The 23,647-nt window shown below is 53.0% G+C and overlaps 64 non-coding genes across 64 annotated transcripts; 30 read left to right on the top strand and 34 right to left on the bottom strand.

The window, feature by feature from the left end:
- Nucleotides 1–39: 39 nt before the first annotated feature.
- Nucleotides 40–131, bottom strand: Trnai-uau (transfer RNA isoleucine (anticodon UAU)). Its single transcript is given in 2 exon segments — nucleotides 40–75; nucleotides 94–131. It is a non-coding gene; the product is annotated as a tRNA-Ile (tRNA).
- A 445-nt stretch (nucleotides 132–576) lies between these two features.
- Nucleotides 577–649, top strand: Trnar-acg (transfer RNA arginine (anticodon ACG)). Its single transcript has one exon. It is a non-coding gene; the product is annotated as a tRNA-Arg (tRNA).
- A 274-nt stretch (nucleotides 650–923) lies between these two features.
- On the top strand, nucleotides 924–995 carry Trnam-cau (transfer RNA methionine (anticodon CAU)). Its single transcript has one exon. It is a non-coding gene; the product is annotated as a tRNA-Met (tRNA).
- Nucleotides 996–1,228: 233 nt separating this feature from the next.
- Nucleotides 1,229–1,300, bottom strand: Trnad-guc (transfer RNA aspartic acid (anticodon GUC)). Its single transcript has one exon. It is a non-coding gene; the product is annotated as a tRNA-Asp (tRNA).
- Nucleotides 1,301–1,412: 112 nt separating this feature from the next.
- Nucleotides 1,413–1,504, bottom strand: Trnai-uau (transfer RNA isoleucine (anticodon UAU)). Its single transcript is given in 2 exon segments — nucleotides 1,413–1,448; nucleotides 1,467–1,504. It is a non-coding gene; the product is annotated as a tRNA-Ile (tRNA).
- Nucleotides 1,505–1,949: 445 nt separating this feature from the next.
- Nucleotides 1,950–2,022, top strand: Trnar-acg (transfer RNA arginine (anticodon ACG)). Its single transcript has one exon. It is a non-coding gene; the product is annotated as a tRNA-Arg (tRNA).
- A 763-nt stretch (nucleotides 2,023–2,785) lies between these two features.
- On the bottom strand, nucleotides 2,786–2,877 carry Trnai-uau (transfer RNA isoleucine (anticodon UAU)). Its single transcript is given in 2 exon segments — nucleotides 2,786–2,821; nucleotides 2,840–2,877. It is a non-coding gene; the product is annotated as a tRNA-Ile (tRNA).
- Nucleotides 2,878–3,322: 445 nt separating this feature from the next.
- On the top strand, nucleotides 3,323–3,395 carry Trnar-acg (transfer RNA arginine (anticodon ACG)). Its single transcript has one exon. It is a non-coding gene; the product is annotated as a tRNA-Arg (tRNA).
- A 274-nt stretch (nucleotides 3,396–3,669) lies between these two features.
- On the top strand, nucleotides 3,670–3,741 carry Trnam-cau (transfer RNA methionine (anticodon CAU)). The gene has a single exon. It is a non-coding gene; the product is annotated as a tRNA-Met (tRNA).
- A 233-nt stretch (nucleotides 3,742–3,974) lies between these two features.
- Trnad-guc (transfer RNA aspartic acid (anticodon GUC)) lies at nucleotides 3,975–4,046 on the bottom strand. The gene has a single exon. It is a non-coding gene; the product is annotated as a tRNA-Asp (tRNA).
- A 112-nt stretch (nucleotides 4,047–4,158) lies between these two features.
- Trnai-uau (transfer RNA isoleucine (anticodon UAU)) lies at nucleotides 4,159–4,250 on the bottom strand. Its single transcript is given in 2 exon segments — nucleotides 4,159–4,194; nucleotides 4,213–4,250. It is a non-coding gene; the product is annotated as a tRNA-Ile (tRNA).
- Nucleotides 4,251–4,696: 446 nt separating this feature from the next.
- Trnar-acg (transfer RNA arginine (anticodon ACG)) lies at nucleotides 4,697–4,769 on the top strand. Its single transcript has one exon. It is a non-coding gene; the product is annotated as a tRNA-Arg (tRNA).
- A 579-nt stretch (nucleotides 4,770–5,348) lies between these two features.
- Nucleotides 5,349–5,420, bottom strand: Trnad-guc (transfer RNA aspartic acid (anticodon GUC)). Its single transcript has one exon. It is a non-coding gene; the product is annotated as a tRNA-Asp (tRNA).
- Nucleotides 5,421–5,532: 112 nt separating this feature from the next.
- Trnai-uau (transfer RNA isoleucine (anticodon UAU)) lies at nucleotides 5,533–5,624 on the bottom strand. The gene is given in 2 exon segments: nucleotides 5,533–5,568; nucleotides 5,587–5,624. It is a non-coding gene; the product is annotated as a tRNA-Ile (tRNA).
- Nucleotides 5,625–6,069: 445 nt separating this feature from the next.
- Nucleotides 6,070–6,142, top strand: Trnar-acg (transfer RNA arginine (anticodon ACG)). Its single transcript has one exon. It is a non-coding gene; the product is annotated as a tRNA-Arg (tRNA).
- Nucleotides 6,143–6,721: 579 nt separating this feature from the next.
- Trnad-guc (transfer RNA aspartic acid (anticodon GUC)) lies at nucleotides 6,722–6,793 on the bottom strand. Its single transcript has one exon. It is a non-coding gene; the product is annotated as a tRNA-Asp (tRNA).
- Nucleotides 6,794–6,905: 112 nt separating this feature from the next.
- On the bottom strand, nucleotides 6,906–6,997 carry Trnai-uau (transfer RNA isoleucine (anticodon UAU)). Its single transcript is given in 2 exon segments — nucleotides 6,906–6,941; nucleotides 6,960–6,997. It is a non-coding gene; the product is annotated as a tRNA-Ile (tRNA).
- Nucleotides 6,998–7,442: 445 nt separating this feature from the next.
- On the top strand, nucleotides 7,443–7,515 carry Trnar-acg (transfer RNA arginine (anticodon ACG)). Its single transcript has one exon. It is a non-coding gene; the product is annotated as a tRNA-Arg (tRNA).
- A 274-nt stretch (nucleotides 7,516–7,789) lies between these two features.
- Trnam-cau (transfer RNA methionine (anticodon CAU)) lies at nucleotides 7,790–7,861 on the top strand. Its single transcript has one exon. It is a non-coding gene; the product is annotated as a tRNA-Met (tRNA).
- Nucleotides 7,862–8,094: 233 nt separating this feature from the next.
- Trnad-guc (transfer RNA aspartic acid (anticodon GUC)) lies at nucleotides 8,095–8,166 on the bottom strand. Its single transcript has one exon. It is a non-coding gene; the product is annotated as a tRNA-Asp (tRNA).
- Nucleotides 8,167–8,278: 112 nt separating this feature from the next.
- Nucleotides 8,279–8,370, bottom strand: Trnai-uau (transfer RNA isoleucine (anticodon UAU)). Its single transcript is given in 2 exon segments — nucleotides 8,279–8,314; nucleotides 8,333–8,370. It is a non-coding gene; the product is annotated as a tRNA-Ile (tRNA).
- Nucleotides 8,371–8,815: 445 nt separating this feature from the next.
- Trnar-acg (transfer RNA arginine (anticodon ACG)) lies at nucleotides 8,816–8,888 on the top strand. Its single transcript has one exon. It is a non-coding gene; the product is annotated as a tRNA-Arg (tRNA).
- Nucleotides 8,889–9,162: 274 nt separating this feature from the next.
- On the top strand, nucleotides 9,163–9,234 carry Trnam-cau (transfer RNA methionine (anticodon CAU)). The gene has a single exon. It is a non-coding gene; the product is annotated as a tRNA-Met (tRNA).
- A 233-nt stretch (nucleotides 9,235–9,467) lies between these two features.
- On the bottom strand, nucleotides 9,468–9,539 carry Trnad-guc (transfer RNA aspartic acid (anticodon GUC)). The gene has a single exon. It is a non-coding gene; the product is annotated as a tRNA-Asp (tRNA).
- Nucleotides 9,540–9,651: 112 nt separating this feature from the next.
- Trnai-uau (transfer RNA isoleucine (anticodon UAU)) lies at nucleotides 9,652–9,743 on the bottom strand. The gene is given in 2 exon segments: nucleotides 9,652–9,687; nucleotides 9,706–9,743. It is a non-coding gene; the product is annotated as a tRNA-Ile (tRNA).
- Nucleotides 9,744–10,188: 445 nt separating this feature from the next.
- Nucleotides 10,189–10,261, top strand: Trnar-acg (transfer RNA arginine (anticodon ACG)). The gene has a single exon. It is a non-coding gene; the product is annotated as a tRNA-Arg (tRNA).
- A 274-nt stretch (nucleotides 10,262–10,535) lies between these two features.
- On the top strand, nucleotides 10,536–10,607 carry Trnam-cau (transfer RNA methionine (anticodon CAU)). The gene has a single exon. It is a non-coding gene; the product is annotated as a tRNA-Met (tRNA).
- A 233-nt stretch (nucleotides 10,608–10,840) lies between these two features.
- Trnad-guc (transfer RNA aspartic acid (anticodon GUC)) lies at nucleotides 10,841–10,912 on the bottom strand. The gene has a single exon. It is a non-coding gene; the product is annotated as a tRNA-Asp (tRNA).
- A 112-nt stretch (nucleotides 10,913–11,024) lies between these two features.
- On the bottom strand, nucleotides 11,025–11,116 carry Trnai-uau (transfer RNA isoleucine (anticodon UAU)). The gene is given in 2 exon segments: nucleotides 11,025–11,060; nucleotides 11,079–11,116. It is a non-coding gene; the product is annotated as a tRNA-Ile (tRNA).
- Nucleotides 11,117–11,561: 445 nt separating this feature from the next.
- Trnar-acg (transfer RNA arginine (anticodon ACG)) lies at nucleotides 11,562–11,634 on the top strand. Its single transcript has one exon. It is a non-coding gene; the product is annotated as a tRNA-Arg (tRNA).
- A 579-nt stretch (nucleotides 11,635–12,213) lies between these two features.
- Nucleotides 12,214–12,285, bottom strand: Trnad-guc (transfer RNA aspartic acid (anticodon GUC)). Its single transcript has one exon. It is a non-coding gene; the product is annotated as a tRNA-Asp (tRNA).
- A 112-nt stretch (nucleotides 12,286–12,397) lies between these two features.
- Trnai-uau (transfer RNA isoleucine (anticodon UAU)) lies at nucleotides 12,398–12,489 on the bottom strand. The gene is given in 2 exon segments: nucleotides 12,398–12,433; nucleotides 12,452–12,489. It is a non-coding gene; the product is annotated as a tRNA-Ile (tRNA).
- A 445-nt stretch (nucleotides 12,490–12,934) lies between these two features.
- Nucleotides 12,935–13,007, top strand: Trnar-acg (transfer RNA arginine (anticodon ACG)). The gene has a single exon. It is a non-coding gene; the product is annotated as a tRNA-Arg (tRNA).
- A 274-nt stretch (nucleotides 13,008–13,281) lies between these two features.
- Nucleotides 13,282–13,353, top strand: Trnam-cau (transfer RNA methionine (anticodon CAU)). The gene has a single exon. It is a non-coding gene; the product is annotated as a tRNA-Met (tRNA).
- Nucleotides 13,354–13,586: 233 nt separating this feature from the next.
- Nucleotides 13,587–13,658, bottom strand: Trnad-guc (transfer RNA aspartic acid (anticodon GUC)). The gene has a single exon. It is a non-coding gene; the product is annotated as a tRNA-Asp (tRNA).
- A 112-nt stretch (nucleotides 13,659–13,770) lies between these two features.
- Nucleotides 13,771–13,862, bottom strand: Trnai-uau (transfer RNA isoleucine (anticodon UAU)). Its single transcript is given in 2 exon segments — nucleotides 13,771–13,806; nucleotides 13,825–13,862. It is a non-coding gene; the product is annotated as a tRNA-Ile (tRNA).
- A 445-nt stretch (nucleotides 13,863–14,307) lies between these two features.
- Trnar-acg (transfer RNA arginine (anticodon ACG)) lies at nucleotides 14,308–14,380 on the top strand. Its single transcript has one exon. It is a non-coding gene; the product is annotated as a tRNA-Arg (tRNA).
- Nucleotides 14,381–14,654: 274 nt separating this feature from the next.
- On the top strand, nucleotides 14,655–14,726 carry Trnam-cau (transfer RNA methionine (anticodon CAU)). Its single transcript has one exon. It is a non-coding gene; the product is annotated as a tRNA-Met (tRNA).
- Nucleotides 14,727–14,959: 233 nt separating this feature from the next.
- Trnad-guc (transfer RNA aspartic acid (anticodon GUC)) lies at nucleotides 14,960–15,031 on the bottom strand. Its single transcript has one exon. It is a non-coding gene; the product is annotated as a tRNA-Asp (tRNA).
- Nucleotides 15,032–15,143: 112 nt separating this feature from the next.
- Trnai-uau (transfer RNA isoleucine (anticodon UAU)) lies at nucleotides 15,144–15,235 on the bottom strand. Its single transcript is given in 2 exon segments — nucleotides 15,144–15,179; nucleotides 15,198–15,235. It is a non-coding gene; the product is annotated as a tRNA-Ile (tRNA).
- Nucleotides 15,236–15,680: 445 nt separating this feature from the next.
- Trnar-acg (transfer RNA arginine (anticodon ACG)) lies at nucleotides 15,681–15,753 on the top strand. Its single transcript has one exon. It is a non-coding gene; the product is annotated as a tRNA-Arg (tRNA).
- Nucleotides 15,754–16,027: 274 nt separating this feature from the next.
- On the top strand, nucleotides 16,028–16,099 carry Trnam-cau (transfer RNA methionine (anticodon CAU)). Its single transcript has one exon. It is a non-coding gene; the product is annotated as a tRNA-Met (tRNA).
- Nucleotides 16,100–16,332: 233 nt separating this feature from the next.
- On the bottom strand, nucleotides 16,333–16,404 carry Trnad-guc (transfer RNA aspartic acid (anticodon GUC)). The gene has a single exon. It is a non-coding gene; the product is annotated as a tRNA-Asp (tRNA).
- Nucleotides 16,405–16,516: 112 nt separating this feature from the next.
- On the bottom strand, nucleotides 16,517–16,608 carry Trnai-uau (transfer RNA isoleucine (anticodon UAU)). The gene is given in 2 exon segments: nucleotides 16,517–16,552; nucleotides 16,571–16,608. It is a non-coding gene; the product is annotated as a tRNA-Ile (tRNA).
- Nucleotides 16,609–17,053: 445 nt separating this feature from the next.
- Nucleotides 17,054–17,126, top strand: Trnar-acg (transfer RNA arginine (anticodon ACG)). The gene has a single exon. It is a non-coding gene; the product is annotated as a tRNA-Arg (tRNA).
- A 274-nt stretch (nucleotides 17,127–17,400) lies between these two features.
- On the top strand, nucleotides 17,401–17,472 carry Trnam-cau (transfer RNA methionine (anticodon CAU)). Its single transcript has one exon. It is a non-coding gene; the product is annotated as a tRNA-Met (tRNA).
- A 233-nt stretch (nucleotides 17,473–17,705) lies between these two features.
- On the bottom strand, nucleotides 17,706–17,777 carry Trnad-guc (transfer RNA aspartic acid (anticodon GUC)). The gene has a single exon. It is a non-coding gene; the product is annotated as a tRNA-Asp (tRNA).
- A 112-nt stretch (nucleotides 17,778–17,889) lies between these two features.
- Nucleotides 17,890–17,981, bottom strand: Trnai-uau (transfer RNA isoleucine (anticodon UAU)). Its single transcript is given in 2 exon segments — nucleotides 17,890–17,925; nucleotides 17,944–17,981. It is a non-coding gene; the product is annotated as a tRNA-Ile (tRNA).
- Nucleotides 17,982–18,426: 445 nt separating this feature from the next.
- Nucleotides 18,427–18,499, top strand: Trnar-acg (transfer RNA arginine (anticodon ACG)). The gene has a single exon. It is a non-coding gene; the product is annotated as a tRNA-Arg (tRNA).
- A 274-nt stretch (nucleotides 18,500–18,773) lies between these two features.
- Trnam-cau (transfer RNA methionine (anticodon CAU)) lies at nucleotides 18,774–18,845 on the top strand. The gene has a single exon. It is a non-coding gene; the product is annotated as a tRNA-Met (tRNA).
- A 233-nt stretch (nucleotides 18,846–19,078) lies between these two features.
- Nucleotides 19,079–19,150, bottom strand: Trnad-guc (transfer RNA aspartic acid (anticodon GUC)). The gene has a single exon. It is a non-coding gene; the product is annotated as a tRNA-Asp (tRNA).
- Nucleotides 19,151–19,262: 112 nt separating this feature from the next.
- Nucleotides 19,263–19,354, bottom strand: Trnai-uau (transfer RNA isoleucine (anticodon UAU)). Its single transcript is given in 2 exon segments — nucleotides 19,263–19,298; nucleotides 19,317–19,354. It is a non-coding gene; the product is annotated as a tRNA-Ile (tRNA).
- A 445-nt stretch (nucleotides 19,355–19,799) lies between these two features.
- On the top strand, nucleotides 19,800–19,872 carry Trnar-acg (transfer RNA arginine (anticodon ACG)). The gene has a single exon. It is a non-coding gene; the product is annotated as a tRNA-Arg (tRNA).
- Nucleotides 19,873–20,146: 274 nt separating this feature from the next.
- Trnam-cau (transfer RNA methionine (anticodon CAU)) lies at nucleotides 20,147–20,218 on the top strand. Its single transcript has one exon. It is a non-coding gene; the product is annotated as a tRNA-Met (tRNA).
- A 233-nt stretch (nucleotides 20,219–20,451) lies between these two features.
- Trnad-guc (transfer RNA aspartic acid (anticodon GUC)) lies at nucleotides 20,452–20,523 on the bottom strand. The gene has a single exon. It is a non-coding gene; the product is annotated as a tRNA-Asp (tRNA).
- Nucleotides 20,524–20,635: 112 nt separating this feature from the next.
- Trnai-uau (transfer RNA isoleucine (anticodon UAU)) lies at nucleotides 20,636–20,727 on the bottom strand. Its single transcript is given in 2 exon segments — nucleotides 20,636–20,671; nucleotides 20,690–20,727. It is a non-coding gene; the product is annotated as a tRNA-Ile (tRNA).
- A 445-nt stretch (nucleotides 20,728–21,172) lies between these two features.
- On the top strand, nucleotides 21,173–21,245 carry Trnar-acg (transfer RNA arginine (anticodon ACG)). The gene has a single exon. It is a non-coding gene; the product is annotated as a tRNA-Arg (tRNA).
- Nucleotides 21,246–21,519: 274 nt separating this feature from the next.
- Nucleotides 21,520–21,591, top strand: Trnam-cau (transfer RNA methionine (anticodon CAU)). Its single transcript has one exon. It is a non-coding gene; the product is annotated as a tRNA-Met (tRNA).
- A 233-nt stretch (nucleotides 21,592–21,824) lies between these two features.
- On the bottom strand, nucleotides 21,825–21,896 carry Trnad-guc (transfer RNA aspartic acid (anticodon GUC)). Its single transcript has one exon. It is a non-coding gene; the product is annotated as a tRNA-Asp (tRNA).
- Nucleotides 21,897–22,008: 112 nt separating this feature from the next.
- Trnai-uau (transfer RNA isoleucine (anticodon UAU)) lies at nucleotides 22,009–22,100 on the bottom strand. The gene is given in 2 exon segments: nucleotides 22,009–22,044; nucleotides 22,063–22,100. It is a non-coding gene; the product is annotated as a tRNA-Ile (tRNA).
- Nucleotides 22,101–22,545: 445 nt separating this feature from the next.
- Nucleotides 22,546–22,618, top strand: Trnar-acg (transfer RNA arginine (anticodon ACG)). The gene has a single exon. It is a non-coding gene; the product is annotated as a tRNA-Arg (tRNA).
- Nucleotides 22,619–22,892: 274 nt separating this feature from the next.
- Trnam-cau (transfer RNA methionine (anticodon CAU)) lies at nucleotides 22,893–22,964 on the top strand. Its single transcript has one exon. It is a non-coding gene; the product is annotated as a tRNA-Met (tRNA).
- A 233-nt stretch (nucleotides 22,965–23,197) lies between these two features.
- On the bottom strand, nucleotides 23,198–23,269 carry Trnad-guc (transfer RNA aspartic acid (anticodon GUC)). Its single transcript has one exon. It is a non-coding gene; the product is annotated as a tRNA-Asp (tRNA).
- Nucleotides 23,270–23,381: 112 nt separating this feature from the next.
- Nucleotides 23,382–23,473, bottom strand: Trnai-uau (transfer RNA isoleucine (anticodon UAU)). Its single transcript is given in 2 exon segments — nucleotides 23,382–23,417; nucleotides 23,436–23,473. It is a non-coding gene; the product is annotated as a tRNA-Ile (tRNA).
- Between the last annotated feature and the right edge of the window lie 174 nt (nucleotides 23,474–23,647).

Raw genomic sequence — 23,647 nt, 5'->3', positions numbered from 1 at the left:
CCCGATGCTTCCATAGTCAGCTGCTACGAAATAAAAATATGCCCCAGGTGACGCTCGAACTCACAACCCCGGCACTGCTCACGGCTACTGCATTATAAGTACCGTGCGCTAACCAATTGCGCCACTGGGGCTACAGCAGAGTGCTTACAGTTAGCGGTATTCACTTTGATGCCAACCTGTTGTGGCTACAGACCCGTCATACGACCGTCACCTGCGGCCATACTACGACTTTAGCACCTGTCTACGAATGCTTCACACGATTCTTGTTTTATATGCTACACTTACAAGCATGTCAACCGCTTGTCATCACCGAAAAAATGCAAAAAAACGGGCGCCTTGCATTCCGCTACCTGTCCAACAGCGACGGCAGATGTGTGGCAAGCTCTAAGCTGTGCAGGCGCTGCGTGGCCGAGCAGCAGGAGGAGAGATGCCTTCCTTGGTGGCAGCTCCCTGCAGCGTGCGGAAGACCAGAGTGGCCGCGCCGCCGTTGTCAGTGGATGACATGCAATTGCCGAGCCACGGAGAACACGTTGCTTTGCGATGTGCACCCGCCTCGTAGCAGAAAACGCAAACAGTGGCCCTGTGGCGCAACGGATAACGCGTCTGACTACGGATCAGAAGATTCCAGGTTCGAATCCTGGCAGGGTCGGCATTTTGTTAGTTGCGGGCGCGTAGCTAGGCAGTGCATTCGAATGTCTCCACCTTCGTGGAGTGCAATGTTAATCCTGAGCATCTCGCAGCTGCATCTCGAGACGATCGCGGTAAATATCGCTTCGTGCAAGCGTCAGCGTAGCGTCAGTCGAGCAAAGTCGAGACAAGTCAAGCTGGGAGATGCTACACAGTTAATTAAACGGTAGGCGACGCAGACAACGCTTTTCCAAGTGTCCCATGTCACGCACCGAAGAGCGCGCTTCTCTCGGCACAGCAGAGTGGCGCAGTGGAAGCGTGCTGGGCCCATAACCCAGAAGTCCGTGGATCGAAACCACGCTCTGCTAAAATCATTCTTTTTCTTGGGTGCTTCGAGCTCGATCATTTATCTTGGGGTGCGCTGATTCAGCGTCGACAGCAAACCCTGTGAGTTGTGAAACGACGACGTCGTGTGCAGAATACGAGAAACACTTCCTAAGACGCAGACTTTCTTACGATTTTTTAGCAATTACATTCCTTGATCACAACGGTAATGCTTCTTCGGGCCACACGTGCAACCTTCGCGATATAAAAATCGCATCTCCCCGGCGGGGAATCGAACCCCGGTCTCCCGCGTGACAGGCGGGGATACTAACCACTATACTACCGAGGAACACGCAGTCGTTGACTACAGTGCACGCACATTTATGGTCTCTCAGGTACGTGATACATCTCAAATCTAGCGTCCCGATGCTTCCATAGTCAGCTGCTACGAAATAAAAGTATGCCCCATGTGAGGCTCGAACTCACAACCCCGGCATTGCTCACGGCTACTGCCTTATAAGTACCGTGCGCTAACCAATTGCGCCACTGGGGCTACAGCAGAGTGCTTACAGTTAGCGGTATTCACTTTGATGCCAACCTGTTGTGGCTACAGACCCGTCATACGACCGTCACCTGCGGCCATACTACGACTTTAGCACCTGTCTACGAATGCTTCACACGATTCTTGTTTTATATGCTACACTTACAAGCATGTCAACCGCTTGTCATCACCGAAAAAATGCAAAAAAACGGGCGCCTTGCATTCCGCTACCTGTCCAACAGCGACGGCAGATGTGTGGCAAGCTCTAAGCTGTGCAGGCGCTGCGTGGCCGAGCAGCAGGAGGAGAGATGCCTTCCTTGGTGGCAGCTCCCTGCAGCGTGCGGAAGACCAGAGTGGCCGCGCCGCCGTTGTCAGTGGATGACATGCAATTGCCGAGCCACGGAGAACACGTTGCTTTGCGATGTGCACCCGCCTCGTAGCAGAAAACGCAAACAGTGGCCCTGTGGCGCAACGGATAACGCGTCTGACTACGGATCAGAAGATTCCAGGTTCGAATCCTGGCAGGGTCGGCATTTTGTTAGTTGCGGGCGCGTAGCTAGGCAGTGCATTCGAATGTCTCCACCTTCGTGGAGTGCAATGTTAATCCTGAGCATCTCGCAGCTGCATCTCGAGACGATCGCGGTAAATATCGCTTCGTGCAAGCGTCAGCGTAGCGTCAGTCGAGCAAAGTCGAGACAAGTCAAGCTGGGAGATGCTACACAGTTAATTAAACGGTAGGCGACGCAGACAACGCTTTTCCAAGTGTCCCATGTCACGCACCGAAGAGCGCGCTTCTCTCGGCACAGCAGAGTGGCGCAGTGGAAGCGTGCTGGGCCCATAACCCAGAGGTCCGTGGATCGCAACCACGCTCTGCTAAAATCATTCTTTTTCTTGGGTGCTTCGAGCTCGATCATTAATCTTGGGGTGCGCTGATTCAGCGTCGACAGCAAACCCTGTGAGTTGTGAAACGACGACGTCGTGTGCAGAATACGAGAAACACTTCCTAAGACGCAGACTTTCTTACGATTTTTTAGCAATTACATTCCTTGATCACAACGGTAATGCTTTTTCGGGCCACACGTGCAACCTTCGCGATATAAAAATCGCATCTCTCCGGCGGGGAATCGAACCCCGGTCTCCCGCGTGACAGGTGAGGATACTAGCCACAATACTACCGAGGAACACGCAGTCGTTGACTACAGTGCACGCACATTTATGGTCTCTCAGGTACGTGATACATCTCAAATCTAGCGTCCCGATGCTTCCATAGTCAGCTGCTACGAAATAAAAGTATGCCCCAGGTGAGGCTCGAACTCACAACCCCGGCATTGCTCACGGCTACTGCCTTATAAGTACCGTGCGCTAACCAATTGCGCCACTGGGGCTACAGCAGAGTGCTTACAGTTAGCGGTATTCACTTTGATGCCAACCTGTTGTGGCTACAGACCCGTCATACGACCGTCACCTGCGGCCATACTACGACTTTAGCACCTGTCTACGAATGCTTCACACGATTCTTGTTTTATATGCTACACTTACAAGCATGTCAACCGCTTGTCATCACCGAAAAAATGCAAAAAAACGGGCGCCTTGCATTCCGCTACCTGTCCAACAGCGACGGCAGATGTGTGGCAAGCTCTAAGCTGTGCAGGCGCTGCGTGGCCGAGCAGCAGGAGGAGAGATGCCTTCCTTGGTGGCAGCTCCCTGCAGCGTGCGGAAGACCAGAGTGGCCGCGCCGCCGTTGTCAGTGGATGACATGCAATTGCCGAGCCACGGAGAACACGTTGCTTTGCGATGTGCACCCGCCTCGTAGCAGAAAACGCAAACAGTGGCCCTGTGGCGCAACGGATAACGCGTCTGACTACGGATCAGAAGATTCCAGGTTCGAATCCTGGCAGGGTCGGCATTTTGTTAGTTGCGGGCGCGTAGCTAGGCAGTGCATTCGAATGTCTCCACCTTCGTGGAGTGCAATGTTAATCCTGAGCATCTCGCAGCTGCATCTCGAGACGATCGCGGTAAATATCGCTTCGTGCAAGCGTCAGCGTAGCGTCAGTCGAGCAAAGTCGAGACAAGTCAAGCTGGGAGATGCTACACAGTTAATTAAACGGTAGGCGACGCAGACAACGCTTTTCCAAGTGTCCCATGTCACGCACCGAAGAGCGCGCTTCTCTCGGCACAGCAGAGTGGCGCAGTGGAAGCGTGCTGGGCCCATAACCCAGAAGTCCGTGGATCGAAACCACGCTCTGCTAAAATCATTCTTTTTCTTGGGTGCTTCGAGCTCGATCATTAATCTTGGGGTGCGCTGATTCAGCGTCGACAGCAAACCCTGTGAGTTGTGAAACGACGACGTCGTGTGCAGAATACGAGAAACACTTCCTAAGACGCAGACTTTCTTACGATTTTTTAGCAATTACATTCCTTGATCACAACGGTAATGCTTCTTCGGGCCACACGTGCAACCTTCGCGATATAAAAATCGCATCTCCCCGGCGGGGAATCGAACCCCGGTCTCCCGCGTGACAGGCGGGGATACTAACCACTATACTACCGAGGAACACGCAGTCGTTGACTACAGTGCACGCACATTTATGGTCTCTCAGGTACGTGATACATCTCAAATCTAGCGTCCCGATGCTTCCATAGTCAGCTGCTACGAAATAAAAGTATGCCCCATGTGAGGCTCGAACTCACAACCCCGGCATTGCTCACGGCTACTGCCTTATAAGTACCGTGCGCTAACCAATTGCGCCACTGGGGCTACAGCAGAGTGCTTACAGTTAGCGGTATTCACTTTGATGCCAACCTGTTGTGGCTACAGACCCGTCATACGACCGTCACCTGCGGCCATACTACGACTTTAGCACCTGTCTACGAATGCTTCACACGATTCTTGTTTTATATGCTACACTTACAAGCATGTCAACCGCTTGTCATCACCGAAAAAATGCAAAAAAAACGGGCGCCTTGCATTCCGCTACCTGTCCAACAGCGACGGCAGATGTGTGGCAAGCTCTAAGCTGTGCAGGCGCTGCGTGGCCGAGCAGCAGGAGGAGAGATGCCTTCCTTGGTGGCAGCTCCCTGCAGCGTGCGGAAGACCAGAGTGGCCGCGCCGCCGTTGTCAGTGGATGACATGCAATTGCCGAGCCACGGAGAACACGTTGCTTTGCGATGTGCACCCGCCTCGTAGCAGGAAACGCAAACAGTGGCCCTGTGGCGCAACGGATAACGCGTCTGACTACGGATCAGAAGATTCCAGGTTCGAATCCTGGCAGGGTCGGCATTTTGTTAGTTGCGGGCGCGTAGCTAGGCAGTGCATTCGAATGTCTCCACCTTCGTGGAGTGCAATGTTAATCCTGAGCATCTCGCAGCTGCATCTCGAGACGATCGCGGTAAATATCGCTTCGTGCAAGCGTCAGCGTAGCGTCAGTCGAGCAAAGTCGAGACAAGTCAAGCTGGGAGATGCTACACAGTTAATTAAACGGTAGGCGACGCAGACAACGCTTTTCCAAGTGTCCCATGTCACGCACCGAAGAGCGCGCTTCTCTCGGCACAGCAGAGTGGCGCAGTGAAAGCGTGCTGGGCCCATAACCCAGAAGTCCGTGGATCGAAACCACGCTCTGCTAAAATCATTCTTTTTCTTGGGTGCTTCGAGCTCGATCATTAATCTTGGGGTGCGCTGATTCAGCGTCGACAGCAAACCCTGTGAGTTGTGAAACGACGACGTCGTGTGCAGAATACGAGAAACACTTCCTAAGACGCAGACTTTCTTACGATTTTTTAGCAATTACATTCCTTGATCACAACGGTAATGCTTCTTCGGGCCACACGTGCAACCTTCGCGATATAAAAATCGCATCTCCCCGGCGGGGAATCGAACCCCGGTCTCCCGCGTGACAGGCGGGGATACTAACCACTATACTACCGAGGAACACGCAGTCGTTGACTACAGTGCACGCACATTTATGGTCTCTCAGGTACGTGATACATCTCAAATCTAGCGTCCCGATGCTTCCATAGTCAGCTGCTACGAAATAAAAGTATGCCCCATGTGAGGCTCGAACTCACAACCCCGGCATTGCTCACGGCTACTGCCTTATAAGTACCGTGCGCTAACCAATTGCGCCACTGGGGCTACAGCAGAGTGCTTACAGTTAGCGGTATTCACTTTGATGCCAACCTGTTGTGGCTACAGACCCGTCATACGACCGTCACCTGCGGCCATACTACGACTTTAGCACCTGTCTACGAATGCTTCACACGATTCTTGTTTTATATGCTACACTTACAAGCATGTCAACCGCTTGTCATCACCGAAAAAATGCAAAAAAACGGGCGCCTTGCATTCCGCTACCTGTCCAACAGCGACGGCAGATGTGTGGCAAGCTCTAAGCTGTGCAGGCGCTGCGTGGCCGAGCAGCAGGAGGAGAGATGCCTTCCTTGGTGGCAGCTCCCTGCAGCGTGCGGAAGACCAGAGTGGCCGCGCCGCCGTTGTCAGTGGATGACATGCAATTGCCGAGCCACGGAGAACACGTTGCTTTGCGATGTGCACCCGCCTCGTAGCAGGAAACGCAAACAGTGGCCCTGTGGCGCAACGGATAACGCGTCTGACTACGGATCAGAAGATTCCAGGTTCGAATCCTGGCAGGGTCGGCATTTTGTTAGTTGCGGGCGCGTAGCTAGGCAGTGCATTCGAATGTCTCCACCTTCGTGGAGTGCAATGTTAATCCTGAGCATCTCGCAGCTGCATCTCGAGACGATCGCGGTAAATATCGCTTCGTGCAAGCGTCAGCGTAGCGTCAGTCGAGCAAAGTCGAGACAAGTCAAGCTGGGAGATGCTACACAGTTAATTAAACGGTAGGCGACGCAGACAACGCTTTTCCAAGTGTCCCATGTCACGCACCGAAGAGCGCGCTTCTCTCGGCACAGCAGAGTGGCGCAGTGAAAGCGTGCTGGGCCCATAACCCAGAAGTCCGTGGATCGAAACCACGCTCTGCTAAAATCATTCTTTTTCTTGGGTGCTTCGAGCTCGATCATTAATCTTGGGGTGCGCTGATTCAGCGTCGACAGCAAACCCTGTGAGTTGTGAAACGACGACGTCGTGTGCAGAATACGAGAAACACTTCCTAAGACGCAGACTTTCTTACGATTTTTTAGCAATTACATTCCTTGATCACAACGGTAATGCTTCTTCGGGCCACACGTGCAACCTTCGCGATATAAAAATCGCATCTCCCCGGCGGGGAATCGAACCCCGGTCTCCCGCGTGACAGGCGGGGATACTAACCACTATACTACCGAGGAACACGCAGTCGTTGACTACAGTGCACGCACATTTATGGTCTCTCAGGTACGTGATACATCTCAAATCTAGCGTCCCGATGCTTCCATAGTCAGCTGCTACGAAATAAAAGTATGCCCCATGTGAGGCTCGAACTCACAACCCCGGCATTGCTCACGGCTACTGCCTTATAAGTACCGTGCGCTAACCAATTGCGCCACTGGGGCTACAGCAGAGTGCTTACAGTTAGCGGTATTCACTTTGATGCCAACCTGTTGTGGCTACAGACCCGTCATACGACCGTCACCTGCGGCCATACTACGACTTTAGCACCTGTCTACGAATGCTTCACACGATTCTTGTTTTATATGCTACACTTACAAGCATGTCAACCGCTTGTCATCACCGAAAAAATGCAAAAAAACGGGCGCCTTGCATTCCGCTACCTGTCCAACAGCGACGGCAGATGTGTGGCAAGCTCTAAGCTGTGCAGGCGCTGCGTGGCCGAGCAGCAGGAGGAGAGATGCCTTCCTTGGTGGCAGCTCCCTGCAGCGTGCGGAAGACCAGAGTGGCCGCGCCGCCGTTGTCAGTGGATGACATGCAATTGCCGAGCCACGGAGAACACGTTGCTTTGCGATGTGCACCCGCCTCGTAGCAGAAAACGCAAACAGTGGCCCTGTGGCGCAACGGATAACGCGTCTGACTACGGATCAGAAGATTCCAGGTTCGAATCCTGGCAGGGTCGGCATTTTGTTAGTTGCGGGCGCGTAGCTAGGCAGTGCATTCGAATGTCTCCACCTTCGTGGAGTGCAATGTTAATCCTGAGCATCTCGCAGCTGCATCTCGAGACGATCGCGGTAAATATCGCTTCGTGCAAGCGTCAGCGTAGCGTCAGTCGAGCAAAGTCGAGACAAGTCAAGCTGGGAGATGCTACACAGTTAATTAAACGGTAGGCGACGCAGACAACGCTTTTCCAAGTGTCCCATGTCACGCACCGAAGAGCGCGCTTCTCTCGGCACAGCAGAGTGGCGCAGTGGAAGCGTGCTGGGCCCATAACCCAGAGGTCCGTGGATCGAAACCACGCTCTGCTAAAATCATTCTTTTTCTTGGGTGCTTCGAGCTCGATCATTAATCTTGGGGTGCGCTGATTCAGCGTCGACAGCAAACCCTGTGAGTTGTGAAACGACGACGTCGTGTGCAGAATACGAGAAACACTTCCTAAGACGCAGACTTTCTTACGATTTTTTAGCAATTACATTCCTTGATCACAACGGTAATGCTTCTTCGGGCCACACGTGCAACCTTCGCGATATAAAAATCGCATCTCCCCGGCGGGGAATCGAACCCCGGTCTCCCGCGTGACAGGCGGGGATACTAACCACTATACTACCGAGGAACACGCAGTCGTTGACTACAGTGCACGCACATTTATGGTCTCTCAGGTACGTGATACATCTCAAATCTAGCGTCCCGATGCTTCCATAGTCAGCTGCTACGAAATAAAAGTATGCCCCATGTGAGGCTCGAACTCACAACCCCGGCATTGCTCACGGCTACTGCCTTATAAGTACCGTGCGCTAACCAATTGCGCCACTGGGGCTACAGCAGAGTGCTTACAGTTAGCGGTATTCACTTTGATGCCAACCTGTTGTGGCTACAGACCCGTCATACGACCGTCACCTGCGGCCATACTACGACTTTAGCACCTGTCTACGAATGCTTCACACGATTCTTGTTTTATATGCTACACTTACAAGCATGTCAACCGCTTGTCATCACCGAAAAAATGCAAAAAAACGGGCGCCTTGCATTCCGCTACCTGTCCAACAGCGACGGCAGATGTGTGGCAAGCTCTAAGCTGTGCAGGCGCTGCGTGGCCGAGCAGCAGGAGGAGAGATGCCTTCCTTGGTGGCAGCTCCCTGCAGCGTGCGGAAGACCAGAGTGGCCGCGCCGCCGTTGTCAGTGGATGACATGCAATTGCCGAGCCACGGAGAACACGTTGCTTTGCGATGTGCACCCGCCTCGTAGCAGAAAACGCAAACAGTGGCCCTGTGGCGCAACGGATAACGCGTCTGACTACGGATCAGAAGATTCCAGGTTCGAATCCTGGCAGGGTCGGCATTTTGTTAGTTGCGGGCGCGTAGCTAGGCAGTGCATTCGAATGTCTCCACCTTCGTGGAGTGCAATGTTAATCCTGAGCATCTCGCAGCTGCATCTCGAGACGATCGCGGTAAATATCGCTTCGTGCAAGCGTCAGCGTAGCGTCAGTCGAGCAAAGTCGAGACAAGTCAAGCTGGGAGATGCTACACAGTTAATTAAACGGTAGGCGACGCAGACAACGCTTTTCCAAGTGTCCCATGTCACGCACCGAAGAGCGCGCTTCTCTCGGCACAGCAGAGTGGCGCAGTGGAAGCGTGCTGGGCCCATAACCCAGAGGTCCGTGGATCGAAACCACGCTCTGCTAAAATCATTCTTTTTCTTGGGTGCTTCGAGCTCGATCATTAATCTTGGGGTGCGCTGATTCAGCGTCGACAGCAAACCCTGTGAGTTGTGAAACGACGACGTCGTGTGCAGAATACGAGAAACACTTCCTAAGACGCAGACTTTCTTACGATTTTTTAGCAATTACATTCCTTGATCACAACGGTAATGCTTCTTCGGGCCACACGTGCAACCTTCGCGATATAAAAATCGCATCTCCCCGGCGGGGAATCGAACCCCGGTCTCCCGCGTGACAGGCGGGGATACTAACCACTATACTACCGAGGAACACGCAGTCGTTGACTACAGTGCACGCACATTTATGGTCTCTCAGGTACGTGATACATCTCAAATCTAGCGTCCCGATGCTTCCATAGTCAGCTGCTACGAAATAAAAGTATGCCCCATGTGAGGCTCGAACTCACAACCCCGGCATTGCTCACGGCTACTGCCTTATAAGTACCGTGCGCTAACCAATTGCGCCACTGGGGCTACAGCAGAGTGCTTACAGTTAGCGGTATTCACTTTGATGCCAACCTGTTGTGGCTACAGACCCGTCATACGACCGTCACCTGCGGCCATACTACGACTTTAGCACCTGTCTACGAATGCTTCACACGATTCTTGTTTTATATGCTACACTTACAAGCATGTCAACCGCTTGTCATCACCGAAAAAATGCAAAAAAACGGGCGCCTTGCATTCCGCTACCTGTCCAACAGCGACGGCAGATGTGTGGCAAGCTCTAAGCTGTGCAGGCGCTGCGTGGCCGAGCAGCAGGAGGAGAGATGCCTTCCTTGGTGGCAGCTCCCTGCAGCGTGCGGAAGACCAGAGTGGCCGCGCCGCCGTTGTCAGTGGATGACATGCAATTGCCGAGCCACGGAGAACACGTTGCTTTGCGATGTGCACCCGCCTCGTAGCAGAAAACGCAAACAGTGGCCCTGTGGCGCAACGGATAACGCGTCTGACTACGGATCAGAAGATTCCAGGTTCGAATCCTGGCAGGGTCGGCATTTTGTTAGTTGCGGGCGCGTAGCTAGGCAGTGCATTCGAATGTCTCCACCTTCGTGGAGTGCAATGTTAATCCTGAGCATCTCGCAGCTGCATCTCGAGACGATCGCGGTAAATATCGCTTCGTGCAAGCGTCAGCGTAGCGTCAGTCGAGCAAAGTCGAGACAAGTCAAGCTGGGAGATGCTACACAGTTAATTAAACGGTAGGCGACGCAGACAACGCTTTTCCAAGTGTCCCATGTCACGCACCGAAGAGCGCGCTTCTCTCGGCACAGCAGAGTGGCGCAGTGGAAGCGTGCTGGGCCCATAACCCAGAAGTCCGTGGATCGAAACCACGCTCTGCTAAAATCATTCTTTTTCTTGGGTGCTTCGAGCTCGATCATTAATCTTGGGGTGCGCTGATTCAGCGTCGACAGCAAACCCTGTGAGTTGTGAAACGACGACGTCGTGTGCAGAATACGAGAAACACTTCCTAAGACGCAGACTTTCTTACGATTTTTTAGCAGTTACATTCCTTGATCACAACGGTAATGCTTCTTCGGGCCACACGTGCAACCTTCGCGATATAAAAATCGCATCTCCCCGGCGGGGAATCGAACCCCGGTCTCCCGCGTGACAGGCGGGGATACTAACCACTATACTACCGAGGAACACGCAGTCGTTGACTACAGTGCACGCACATTTATGGTCTCTCAGGTACGTGATACATCTCAAATCTAGCGTCCCGATGCTTCCATAGTCAGCTGCTACGAAATAAAAGTATGCCCCATGTGAGGCTCGAACTCACAACCCCGGCATTGCTCACGGCTACTGCCTTATAAGTACCGTGCGCTAACCAATTGCGCCACTGGGGCTACAGCAGAGTGCTTACAGTTAGCGGTATTCACTTTCATGCCAACCTGTTGTGGCTACAGACCCGTCATACGACCGTCACCTGCGGCCATACTACGACTTTAGCACCTGTCTACGAATGCTTCACACGATTCTTGTTTTATATGCTACACTTACAAGCATGTCAACCGCTTGTCATCACCGAAAAAATGCAAAAAAACGGGCGCCTTGCATTCCGCTACCTGTCCAACAGCGACGGCAGATGTGTGGCAAGCTCTAAGCTGTGCAGGCGCTGCGTGGCCGAGCAGCAGGAGGAGAGATGCCTTCCTTGGTGGCAGCTCCCTGCAGCGTGCGGAAGACCAGAGTGGCCGCGCCGCCGTTGTCAGTGGATGACATGCAATTGCCGAGCCACGGAGAACACGTTGCTTTGCGATGTGCACCCGCCTCGTAGCAGGAAACGCAAACAGTGGCCCTGTGGCGCAACGGATAACGCGTCTGACTACGGATCAGAAGATTCCAGGTTCGAATCCTGGCAGGGTCGGCATTTTGTTAGTTGCGGGCGCGTAGCTAGGCAGTGCATTCGAATGTCTCCACCTTCGTGGAGTGCAATGTTAATCCTGAGCATCTCGCAGCTGCATCTCGAGACGATCGCGGTAAATATCGCTTCGTGCAAGCGTCAGCGTAGCGTCAGTCGAGCAAAGTCGAGACAAGTCAAGCTGGGAGATGCTACACAGTTAATTAAACGGTAGGCGACGCAGACAACGCTTTTCCAAGTGTCCCATGTCACGCACCGAAGAGCGCGCTTCTCTCGGCACAGCAGAGTGGCGCAGTGAAAGCGTGCTGGGCCCATAACCCAGAAGTCCGTGGATCGAAACCACGCTCTGCTAAAATCATTCTTTTTCTTGGGTGCTTCGAGCTCGATCATTAATCTTGGGGTGCGCTGATTCAGCGTCGACAGCAAACCCTGTGAGTTGTGAAACGACGACGTCGTGTGCAGAATACGAGAAACACTTCCTAAGACGCAGACTTTCTTACGATTTTTTAGCAATTACATTCCTTGATCACAACGGTAATGCTTCTTCGGGCCACACGTGCAACCTTCGCGATATAAAAATCGCATCTCCCCGGCGGGGAATCGAACCCCGGTCTCCCGCGTGACAGGCGGGGATACTAACCACTATACTACCGAGGAACACGCAGTCGTTGACTACAGTGCACGCACATTTATGGTCTCTCAGGTACGTGATACATCTCAAATCTAGCGTCCCGATGCTTCCATAGTCAGCTGCTACGAAATAAAAGTATGCCCCATGTGAGGCTCGAACTCACAACCCCGGCATTGCTCACGGCTACTGCCTTATAAGTACCGTGCGCTAACCAATTGCGCCACTGGGGCTACAGCAGAGTGCTTACAGTTAGCGGTATTCACTTTGATGCCAACCTGTTGTGGCTACAGACCCGTCATACGACCGTCACCTGCGGCCATACTACGACTTTAGCACCTGTCTACGAATGCTTCACACGATTCTTGTTTTATATGCTACACTTACAAGCATGTCAACCGCTTGTCATCACCGAAAAAATGCAAAAAAACGGGCGCCTTGCATTCCGCTACCTGTCCAACAGCGACGGCAGATGTGTGGCAAGCTCTAAGCTGTGCAGGCGCTGCGTGGCCGAGCAGCAGGAGGAGAGATGCCTTCCTTGGTGGCAGCTCCCTGCAGCGTGCGGAAGACCAGAGTGGCCGCGCCGCCGTTGTCAGTGGATGACATGCAATTGCCGAGCCACGGAGAACACGTTGCTTTGCGATGTGCACCCGCCTCGTAGCAGAAAACGCAAACAGTGGCCCTGTGGCGCAACGGATAACGCGTCTGACTACGGATCAGAAGATTCCAGGTTCGAATCCTGGCAGGGTCGGCATTTTGTTAGTTGCGGGCGCGTAGCTAGGCAGTGCATTCGAATGTCTCCACCTTCGTGGAGTGCAATGTTAATCCTGAGCATCTCGCAGCTGCATCTCGAGACGATCGCGGTAAATATCGCTTCGTGCAAGCGTCAGCGTAGCGTCAGTCGAGCAAAGTCGAGACAAGTCAAGCTGGGAGATGCTACACAGTTAATTAAACGGTAGGCGACGCAGACAACGCTTTTCCAAGTGTCCCATGTCACGCACCGAAGAGCGCGCTTCTCTCGGCACAGCAGAGTGGCGCAGTGGAAGCGTGCTGGGCCCATAACCCAGAGGTCCGTGGATCGAAACCACGCTCTGCTAAAATCATTCTTTTTCTTGGGTGCTTCGAGCTCGATCATTAATCTTGGGGTGCGCTGATTCAGCGTCGACAGCAAACCCTGTGAGTTGTGAAACGACGACGTCGTGTGCAGAATACGAGAAACACTTCCTAAGACGCAGACTTTCTTACGATTTTTTAGCAATTACATTCCTTGATCACAACGGTAATGCTTCTTCGGGCCACACGTGCAACCTTCGCGATATAAAAATCGCATCTCCCCGGCGGGGAATCGAACCCCGGTCTCCCGCGTGACAGGCGGGGATACTAACCACTATACTACCGAGGAACACGCAGTCGTTGACTACAGTGCACGCACATTTATGGTCTCTCAGGTACGTGATACATCTCAAATCTAGCGTCCCGATGCTTCCATAGTCAGCTGCTACGAAATAAAAGTATGCCCCATGTGAGGCTCGAACTCACAACCCCGGCATTGCTCACGGCTACTGCCTTATAAGTACCGTGCGCTAACCAATTGCGCCACTGGGGCTACAGCAGAGTGCTTACAGTTAGCGGTATTCACTTTGATGCCAACCTGTTGTGGCTACAGACCCGTCATACGACCGTCACCTGCGGCCATACTACGACTTTAGCACCTGTCTACGAATGCTTCACACGATTCTTGTTTTATATGCTACACTTACAAGCATGTCAACCGCTTGTCATCACCGAAAAAATGCAAAAAAACGGGCGCCTTGCATTCCGCTACCTGTCCAACAGCGACGGCAGATGTGTGGCAAGCTCTAAGCTGTGCAGGCGCTGCGTGGCCGAGCAGCAGGAGGAGAGATGCCTTCCTTGGTGGCAGCTCCCTGCAGCGTGCGGAAGACCAGAGTGGCCGCGCCGCCGTTGTCAGTGGATGACATGCAATTGCCGAGCCACGGAGAACACGTTGCTTTGCGATGTGCACCCGCCTCGTAGCAGAAAACGCAAACAGTGGCCCTGTGGCGCAACGGATAACGCGTCTGACTACGGATCAGAAGATTCCAGGTTCGAATCCTGGCAGGGTCGGCATTTTGTTAGTTGCGGGCGCGTAGCTAGGCAGTGCATTCGAATGTCTCCACCTTCGTGGAGTGCAATGTTAATCCTGAGCATCTCGCAGCTGCATCTCGAGACGATCGCGGTAAATATCGCTTCGTGCAAGCGTCAGCGTAGCGTCAGTCGAGCAAAGTCGAGACAAGTCAAGCTGGGAGATGCTACACAGTTAATTAAACGGTAGGCGACGCAGACAACGCTTTTCCAAGTGTCCCATGTCACGCACCGAAGAGCGCGCTTCTCTCGGCACAGCAGAGTGGCGCAGTGGAAGCGTGCTGGGCCCATAACCCAGAAGTCCGTGGATCGAAACCACGCTCTGCTAAAATCATTCTTTTTCTTGGGTGCTTCGAGCTCGATCATTAATCTTGGGGTGCGCTGATTCAGCGTCGACAGCAAACCCTGTGAGTTGTGAAACGACGACGTCGTGTGCAGAATACGAGAAACACTTCCTAAGACGCAGACTTTCTTACGATTTTTTAGCAATTACATTCCTTGATCACAACGGTAATGCTTCTTCGGGCCACACGTGCAACCTTCGCGATATAAAAATCGCATCTCCCCGGCGGGGAATCGAACCCCGGTCTCCCGCGTGACAGGCGGGGATACTAACCACTATACTACCGAGGAACACGCAGTCGTTGACTACAGTGCACGCACATTTATGGTCTCTCAGGTACGTGATACATCTCAAATCTAGCGTCCCGATGCTTCCATAGTCAGCTGCTACGAAATAAAAGTATGCCCCATGTGAGGCTCGAACTCACAACCCCGGCATTGCTCACGGCTACTGCCTTATAAGTACCGTGCGCTAACCAATTGCGCCACTGGGGCTACAGCAGAGTGCTTACAGTTAGCGGTATTCACTTTGATGCCAACCTGTTGTGGCTACAGACCCGTCATACGACCGTCACCTGCGGCCATACTACGACTTTAGCACCTGTCTACGAATGCTTCACACGATTCTTGTTTTATATGCTACACTTACAAGCATGTCAACCGCTTGTCATCACCGAAAAAATGCAAAAAAACGGGCGCCTTGCATTCCGCTACCTGTCCAACAGCGACGGCAGATGTGTGGCAAGCTCTAAGCTGTGCAGGCGCTGCGTGGCCGAGCAGCAGGAGGAGAGATGCCTTCCTTGGTGGCAGCTCCCTGCAGCGTGCGGAAGACCAGAGTGGCCGCGCCGCCGTTGTCAGTGGATGACATGCAATTGCCGAGCCACGGAGAACACGTTGCTTTGCGATGTGCACCCGCCTCGTAGCAGAAAACGCAAACAGTGGCCCTGTGGCGCAACGGATAACGCGTCTGACTACGGATCAGAAGATTCCAGGTTCGAATCCTGGCAGGGTCGGCATTTTGTTAGTTGCGGGCGCGTAGCTAGGCAGTGCATTCGAATGTCTCCACCTTCGTGGAGTGCAATGTTAATCCTGAGCATCTCGCAGCTGCATCTCGAGACGATCGCGGTAAATATCGCTTCGTGCAAGCGTCAGCGTAGCGTCAGTCGAGCAAAGTCGAGACAAGTCAAGCTGGGAGATGCTACACAGTTAATTAAACGGTAGGCGACGCAGACAACGCTTTTCCAAGTGTCCCATGTCACGCACCGAAGAGCGCGCTTCTCTCGGCACAGCAGAGTGGCGCAGTGGAAGCGTGCTGGGCCCATAACCCAGAAGTCCGTGGATCGAAACCACGCTCTGCTAAAATCATTCTTTTTCTTGGGTGCTTCGAGCTCGATCATTAATCTTGGGGTGCGCTGATTCAGCGTCGACAGCAAACCCTGTGAGTTGTGAAACGACGACGTCGTGTGCAGAATACGAGAAACACTTCCTAAGACGCAGACTTTCTTACGATTTTTTAGCAATTACATTCCTTGATCACAACGGTAATGCTTCTTCGGGCCACACGTGCAACCTTCGCGATATAAAAATCGCATCTCCCCGGCGGGGAATCGAACCCCGGTCTCCCGCGTGACAGGCGGGGATACTAACCACTATACTACCGAGGAACACGCAGTCGTTGACTACAGTGCACGCACATTTATGGTCTCTCAGGTACGTGATACATCTCAAATCTAGCGTCCCGATGCTTCCATAGTCAGCTGCTACGAAATAAAAGTATGCCCCATGTGAGGCTCGAACTCACAACCCCGGCATTGCTCACGGCTACTGCCTTATAAGTACCGTGCGCTAACCAATTGCGCCACTGGGGCTACAGCAGAGTGCTTACAGTTAGCGGTATTCACTTTGATGCCAACCTGTTGTGGCTACAGACCCGTCATACGACCGTCACCTGCGGCCATACTACGACTTTAGCACCTGTCTACGAATGCTTCACACGATTCTTGTTTTATATGCTACACTTACAAGCATGTCAACCGCTTGTCATCACCGAAAAAATGCAAAAAAACGGGCGCCTTGCATTCCGCTACCTGTCCAACAGCGACGGCAGATGTGTGGCAAGCTCTAAGCTGTGCAGGCGCTGCGTGGCCGAGCAGCAGGAGGAGAGATGCCTTCCTTGGTGGCAGCTCCCTGCAGCGTGCGGAAGACCAGAGTGGCCGCGCCGCCGTTGTCAGTGGATGACATGCAATTGCCGAGCCACGGAGAACACGTTGCTTTGCGATGTGCACCCGCCTCGTAGCAGAAAACGCAAACAGTGGCCCTGTGGCGCAACGGATAACGCGTCTGACTACGGATCAGAAGATTCCAGGTTCGAATCCTGGCAGGGTCGGCATTTTGTTAGTTGCGGGCGCGTAGCTAGGCAGTGCATTCGAATGTCTCCACCTTCGTGGAGTGCAATGTTAATCCTGAGCATCTCGCAGCTGCATCTCGAGACGATCGCGGTAAATATCGCTTCGTGCAAGCGTCAGCGTAGCGTCAGTCGAGCAAAGTCGAGACAAGTCAAGCTGGGAGATGCTACACAGTTAATTAAACGGTAGGCGACGCAGACAACGCTTTTCCAAGTGTCCCATGTCACGCACCGAAGAGCGCGCTTCTCTCGGCACAGCAGAGTGGCGCAGTGGAAGCGTGCTGGGCCCATAACCCAGAAGTCCGTGGATCGAAACCACGCTCTGCTAAAATCATTCTTTTTCTTGGGTGCTTCGAGCTCGATCATTAATCTTGGGGTGCGCTGATTCAGCGTCGACAGCAAACCCTGTGAGTTGTGAAACGACGACGTCGTGTGCAGAATACGAGAAACACTTCCTAAGACGCAGACTTTCTTACGATTTTTTAGCAATTACATTCCTTGATCACAACGGTAATGCTTCTTCGGGCCACACGTGCAACCTTCGCGATATAAAAATCGCATCTCCCCGGCGGGGAATCGAACCCCGGTCTCCCGCGTGACAGGCGGGGATACTAACCACTATACTACCGAGGAACACGCAGTCGTTGACTACAGTGCACGCACATTTATGGTCTCTCAGGTACGTGATACATCTCAAATCTAGCGTCCCGATGCTTCCATAGTCAGCTGCTACGAAATAAAAGTACGCCCCATGTGAGACTCGAACTCACAACCCCGGCATTGCTCACGGCTACTGCCTTATAAGTACCGTGCGCTAACCAATTGCGCCACTGGGGCTACAGCAGAGTGCTTACAGTTAGCGGTATTCACTTTGATGCCAACCTGTTGTGGCTACAGACCCGTCATACGACCGTCACCTGCGGCCATACTACGACTTTAGCACCTGTCTACGAATGCTTCACACGATTCTTGTTTTATATGCTACACTTACAAGCATGTCAACCGCTTGTCATCACCGAAAAAATGCAAAAAAACGGGCGCCTTGCATTCCGCTACCTGTCCAACAGCGACGGCAGATGTGTGGCAAGCTCTAAGCTGTGCAGGCGCTGCGTGGCCGAGCAGCAGGAGGAGAGATGCCTTCCTTGGTGGCAGCTCCCTGCAGCGTGCGGAAGACCAGAGTGGCCGCGCCGCCGTTGTCAGTGGATGACATGCAATTGCCGAGCCACGGAGAACACGTTGCTTTGCGATGTGCACCCGCCTCGTAGCAGAAAACGCAAACAGTGGCCCTGTGGCGCAACGGATAACGCGTCTGACTACGGATCAGAAGATTCCAGGTTCGAATCCTGGCAGGGTCGGCATTTTGTTAGTTGCGGGCGCGTAGCTAGGCAGTGCATTCGAATGTCTCCACCTTCGTGGAGTGCAATGTTAATCCTGAGCATCTCGCAGCTGCATCTCGAGACGATCGCGGTAAATATCGCTTCGTGCAAGCGTCAGCGTAGCGTCAGTCGAGCAAAGTCGAGACAAGTCAAGCTGGGAGATGCTACACAGTTAATTAAACGGTAGGCGACGCAGACAACGCTTTTCCAAGTGTCCCATGTCACGCACCGAAGAGCGCGCTTCTCTCGGCACAGCAGAGTGGCGCAGTGGAAGCGTGCTGGGCCCATAACCCAGAAGTCCGTGGATCGAAACCACGCTCTGCTAAAATCATTCTTTTTCTTGGGTGCTTCGAGCTCGATCATTAATCTTGGGGTGCGCTGATTCAGCGTCGACAGCAAACCCTGTGAGTTGTGAAACGACGACGTCGTGTGCAGAATACGAGAAACACTTCCTAAGACGCAGACTTTCTTACGATTTTTTAGCAATTACATTCCTTGATCACAACGGTAATGCTTCTTCGGGCCACACGTGCAACCTTCGCGATATAAAAATCGCATCTCCCCGGCGGGGAATCGAACCCCGGTCTCCCGCGTGACAGGCGGGGATACTAACCACTATACTACCGAGGAACACGCAGTCGTTGACTACAGTGCACGCACATTTATGGTCTCTCAGGTACGTGATACATCTCAAATCTAGCGTCCCGATGCTTCCATAGTCAGCTGCTACGAAATAAAAGTATGCCCCATGTGAGGCTCGAACTCACAACCCCGGCATTGCTCACGGCTACTGCCTTATAAGTACCGTGCGCTAACCAATTGCGCCACTGGGGCTACAGCAGAGTGCTTACAGTTAGCGGTATTCACTTTGATGCCAACCTGTTGTGGCTACAGACCCGTCATACGACCGTCACCTGCGGCCATACTACGACTTTAGCACCTGTCTACGAATGCTTCACACGATTCTTGTTTTATATGCTACACTTACAAGCATGTCAACCGCTTGTCATCACCGAAAAAATGCAAAAAAACGGGCGCCTTGCATTCCGCTACCTGTCCAACAGCGACGGCAGATGTGTGGCAAGCTCTAAGCTGTGCAGGCGCTGCGTGGCCGAGCAGCAGGAGGAGAGATGCCTTCCTTGGTGGCAGCTCCCTGCAGCGTGCGGAAGACCAGAGTGGCCGCGCCGCCGTTGTCAGTGGATGACATGCAATTGCCGAGCCACGGAGAACACGTTGCTTTGCGATGTGCACCCGCCTCGTAGCAGAAAACGCAAACAGTGGCCCTGTGGCGCAACGGATAACGCGTCTGACTACGGATCAGAAGATTCCAGGTTCGAATCCTGGCAGGGTCGGCATTTTGTTAGTTGCGGGCGCGTAGCTAGGCAGTGCATTCGAATGTCTCCACCTTCGTGGAGTGCAATGTTAATCCTGAGCATCTCGCAGCTGCATCTCGAGACGATCGCGGTAAATATCGCTTCGTGCAAGCGTCAGCGTAGCGTCAGTCGAGCAAAGTCGAGACAAGTCAAGCTGGGAGATGCTACACAGTTAATTAAACGGTAGGCGACGCAGACAACGCTTTTCCAAGTGTCCCATGTCACGCACCGAAGAGCGCGCTTCTCTCGGCACAGCAGAGTGGCGCAGTGGAAGCGTGCTGGGCCCATAACCCAGAAGTCCGTGGATCGAAACCACGCTCTGCTAAAATCATTCTTTTTCTTGGGTGCTTCGAGCTCGATCATTAATCTTGGGGTGCGCTGATTCAGCGTCGACAGCAAACCCTGTGAGTTGTGAAACGACGACGTCGTGTGCAGAATACGAGAAACACTTCCTAAGACGCAGACTTTCTTACGATTTTTTAGCAATTACATTCCTTGATCACAACGGTAATGCTTCTTCGGGCCACACGTGCAACCTTCGCGATATAAAAATCGCATCTCCCCGGCGGGGAATCGAACCCCGGTCTCCCGCGTGACAGGCGGGGATACTAACCACTATACTACCGAGGAACACGCAGTCGTTGACTACAGTGCACGCACATTTATGGTCTCTCAGGTACGTGATACATCTCAAATCTAGCGTCCCGATGCTTCCATAGTCAGCTGCTACGAAATAAAAGTATGCCCCATGTGAGGCTCGAACTCACAACCCCGGCATTGCTCACGGCTACTGCCTTATAAGTACCGTGCGCTAACCAATTGCGCCACTGGGGCTACAGCAGAGTGCTTACAGTTAGCGGTATTCACTTTGATGCCAACCTGTTGTGGCTACAGACCCGTCATACGACCGTCACCTGCGGCCATACTACGACTTTAGCACCTGTCTACGAATGCTTCACACGATTCTTGTTTTATATGCTACACTTACAAGCATGTCAACCGCTTGTCATCACCGAAAAAATGCAAAAAAACGGGCGCCTTGCATTCCGCTACCTGTCCAACAGCGACGGCAGATGTGTGGCAAGCTCTAAGCTGTGCAGGCGCTGCGTGGCCGAGCAGCAGGAGGAGAGATGCCTTCCTTGGTGGCAGCTCCCTGCAGCGTGCGGAAGACCAGAGTGGCCGCGCCGCCGTTGTCAGTGGATGACATGCAATTGCCGAGCCACGGAGAACACGTTGCTTTGCGATGTGCACCCGCCTCGTAGCAGAAAACGCAAACAGTGGCCCTGTGGCGCAACGGATAACGCGTCTGACTACGGATCAGAAGATTCCAGGTTCGAATCCTGGCAGGGTCGGCATTTTGTTAGTTGCGGGCGCGTAGCTAGGCAGTGCATTCGAATGTCTCCACCTTCGTGGAGTGCAATGTTAATCCTGAGCATCTCGCAGCTGCATCTCGAGACGATCGCGGTAAATATCGCTTCGTGCAAGCGTCAGCGTAGCGTCAGTCGAGCAAAGTCGAGACAAGTCAAGCTGGGAGATGCTACACAGTTAATTAAACGGTAGGCGACGCAGACAACGCTTTTCCAAGTGTCCCATGTCACGCACCGAAGAGCGCGCTTCTCTCGGCACAGCAGAGTGGCGCAGTGGAAGCGTGCTGGGCCCATAACCCAGAAGTCCGTGGATCGAAACCACGCTCTGCTAAAATCATTCTTTTTCTTGGGTGCTTCGAGCTCGATCATTAATCTTGGGGTGCGCTGATTCAGCGTCGACAGCAAACCCTGTGAGTTGTGAAACGACGACGTCGTGTGCAGAATACGAGAAACACTTCCTAAGACGCAGACTTTCTTACGATTTTTTAGCAATTACATTCCTTGATCACAACGGTAATGCTTCTTCGGGCCACACGTGCAACCTTCGCGATATAAAAATCGCATCTCCCCGGCGGGGAATCGAACCCCGGTCTCCCGCGTGACAGGCGGGGATACTAACCACTATACTACCGAGGAACACGCAGTCGTTGACTACAGTGCACGCACATTTATGGTCTCTCAGGTACGTGATACATCTCAAATCTAGCGTCCCGATGCTTCCATAGTCAGCTGCTACGAAATAAAAGTACGCCCCATGTGAGACTCGAACTCACAACCCCGGCATTGCTCACGGCTACTGCCTTATAAGTACCGTGCGCTAACCAATTGCGCCACTGGGGCTACAGCAGAGTGCTTACAGTTAGCGGTATTCACTTTGATGCCAACCTGTTGTGGCTACAGACCCGTCATACGACCGTCACCTGCGGCCATACTACGACTTTAGCACCTGTCTACGAATGCTTCACACGATTCTTGTTTTATATGCTACACTTACAAGCATGTCAACCGCTTGTCATCACCGAAAAAATGCAAAAAAACGGGCGCCTTGCATTCCGCTACCTGTCCAACAGCGACGGCAGATGTGTGGCAAGCTCTAAGCTGTGCAGGCGCTGCGTGGCCGAGCAGCAGGAGGAGAGATGCCTTCCTTGGTGGCAGCTCCCTGCAGCGTGCGGAAGACCAGAGTGGCCGCGCCGCCGTTGTCAGTGGATGACATGCAATTGCCGAGCCACGGAGAACACGTTGCTTTGCGATGTGCACCCGCCTCGTAGCAGAAAACGCAAACAGTGGCCCTGTGGCGCAACGGATAACGCGTCTGACTACGGATCAGAAGATTCCAGGTTCGAATCCTGGCAGGGTCGGCATTTTGTTAGTTGCGGGCGCGTAGCTAGGCAGTGCATTCGAATGTCTCCACCTTCGTGGAGTGCAATGTTAATCCTGAGCATCTCGCAGCTGCATCTCGAGACGATCGCGGTAAATATCGCTTCGTGCAAGCGTCAGCGTAGCGTCAGTCGAGCAAAGTCGAGACAAGTCAAGCTGGGAGATGCTACACAGTTAATTAAACGGTAGGCGACGCAGACAACGCTTTTCCAAGTGTCCCATGTCACGCACCGAAGAGCGCGCTTCTCTCGGCACAGCAGAGTGGCGCAGTGGAAGCGTGCTGGGCCCATAACCCAGAAGTCCGTGGATCGAAACCACGCTCTGCTAAAATCGTTCTTTTTCTTGGGTGCTTCGAGCTCGATCATTAATCTTGGGGTGCGCTGATTCAGCGTCGACAGCAAACCCTGTGAGTTGTGAAACGACGACGTCGTGTGCAGAATACGAGAAACACTTCCTAAGACGCAGACTTTCTTACGATTTTTTAGCAATTACATTCCTTGATCACAACGGTAATGCTTCTTCGGGCCACACGTGCAACCTTCGCGATATAAAAATCGCATCTCCCCGGCGGGGAATCGAACCCCGGTCTCCCGCGTGACAGGCGGGGATACTAACCACTATACTACCGAGGAACACGCAGTCGTTGACTACAGTGCACGCACATTTATGGTCTCTCAGGTACGTGATACATCTCAAATCTAGCGTCCCGATGCTTCCATAGTCAGCTGCTACGAAATAAAAGTATGCCCCATGTGAGGCTCGAACTCACAACCCCGGCATTGCTCACGGCTACTGCCTTATAAGTACCGTGCGCTAACCAATTGCGCCACTGGGGCTACAGCAGAGTGCTTACAGTTAGCGGTATTCACTTTGATGCCAACCTGTTGTGGCTACAGACCCGTCATACGACCGTCACCTGCGGCCATACTACGACTTTAGCACCTGTCTACGAATGCTTCACACGATTCTTGTTTTATATGCTACACTTACAAGCATGTCAACCGCTTGTC

This window comes from Schistocerca serialis, chromosome 9, assembly GCF_023864345.2.
Source record: "Schistocerca serialis cubense isolate TAMUIC-IGC-003099 chromosome 9, iqSchSeri2.2, whole genome shotgun sequence".
Classification (NCBI taxonomy): Eukaryota; Metazoa; Arthropoda; class Insecta; order Orthoptera; family Acrididae; genus Schistocerca; species Schistocerca serialis.
The sequence above is the reverse complement of the archived record's forward strand: the minus strand, read 5'-3'. Positions and strand labels throughout refer to the sequence as shown.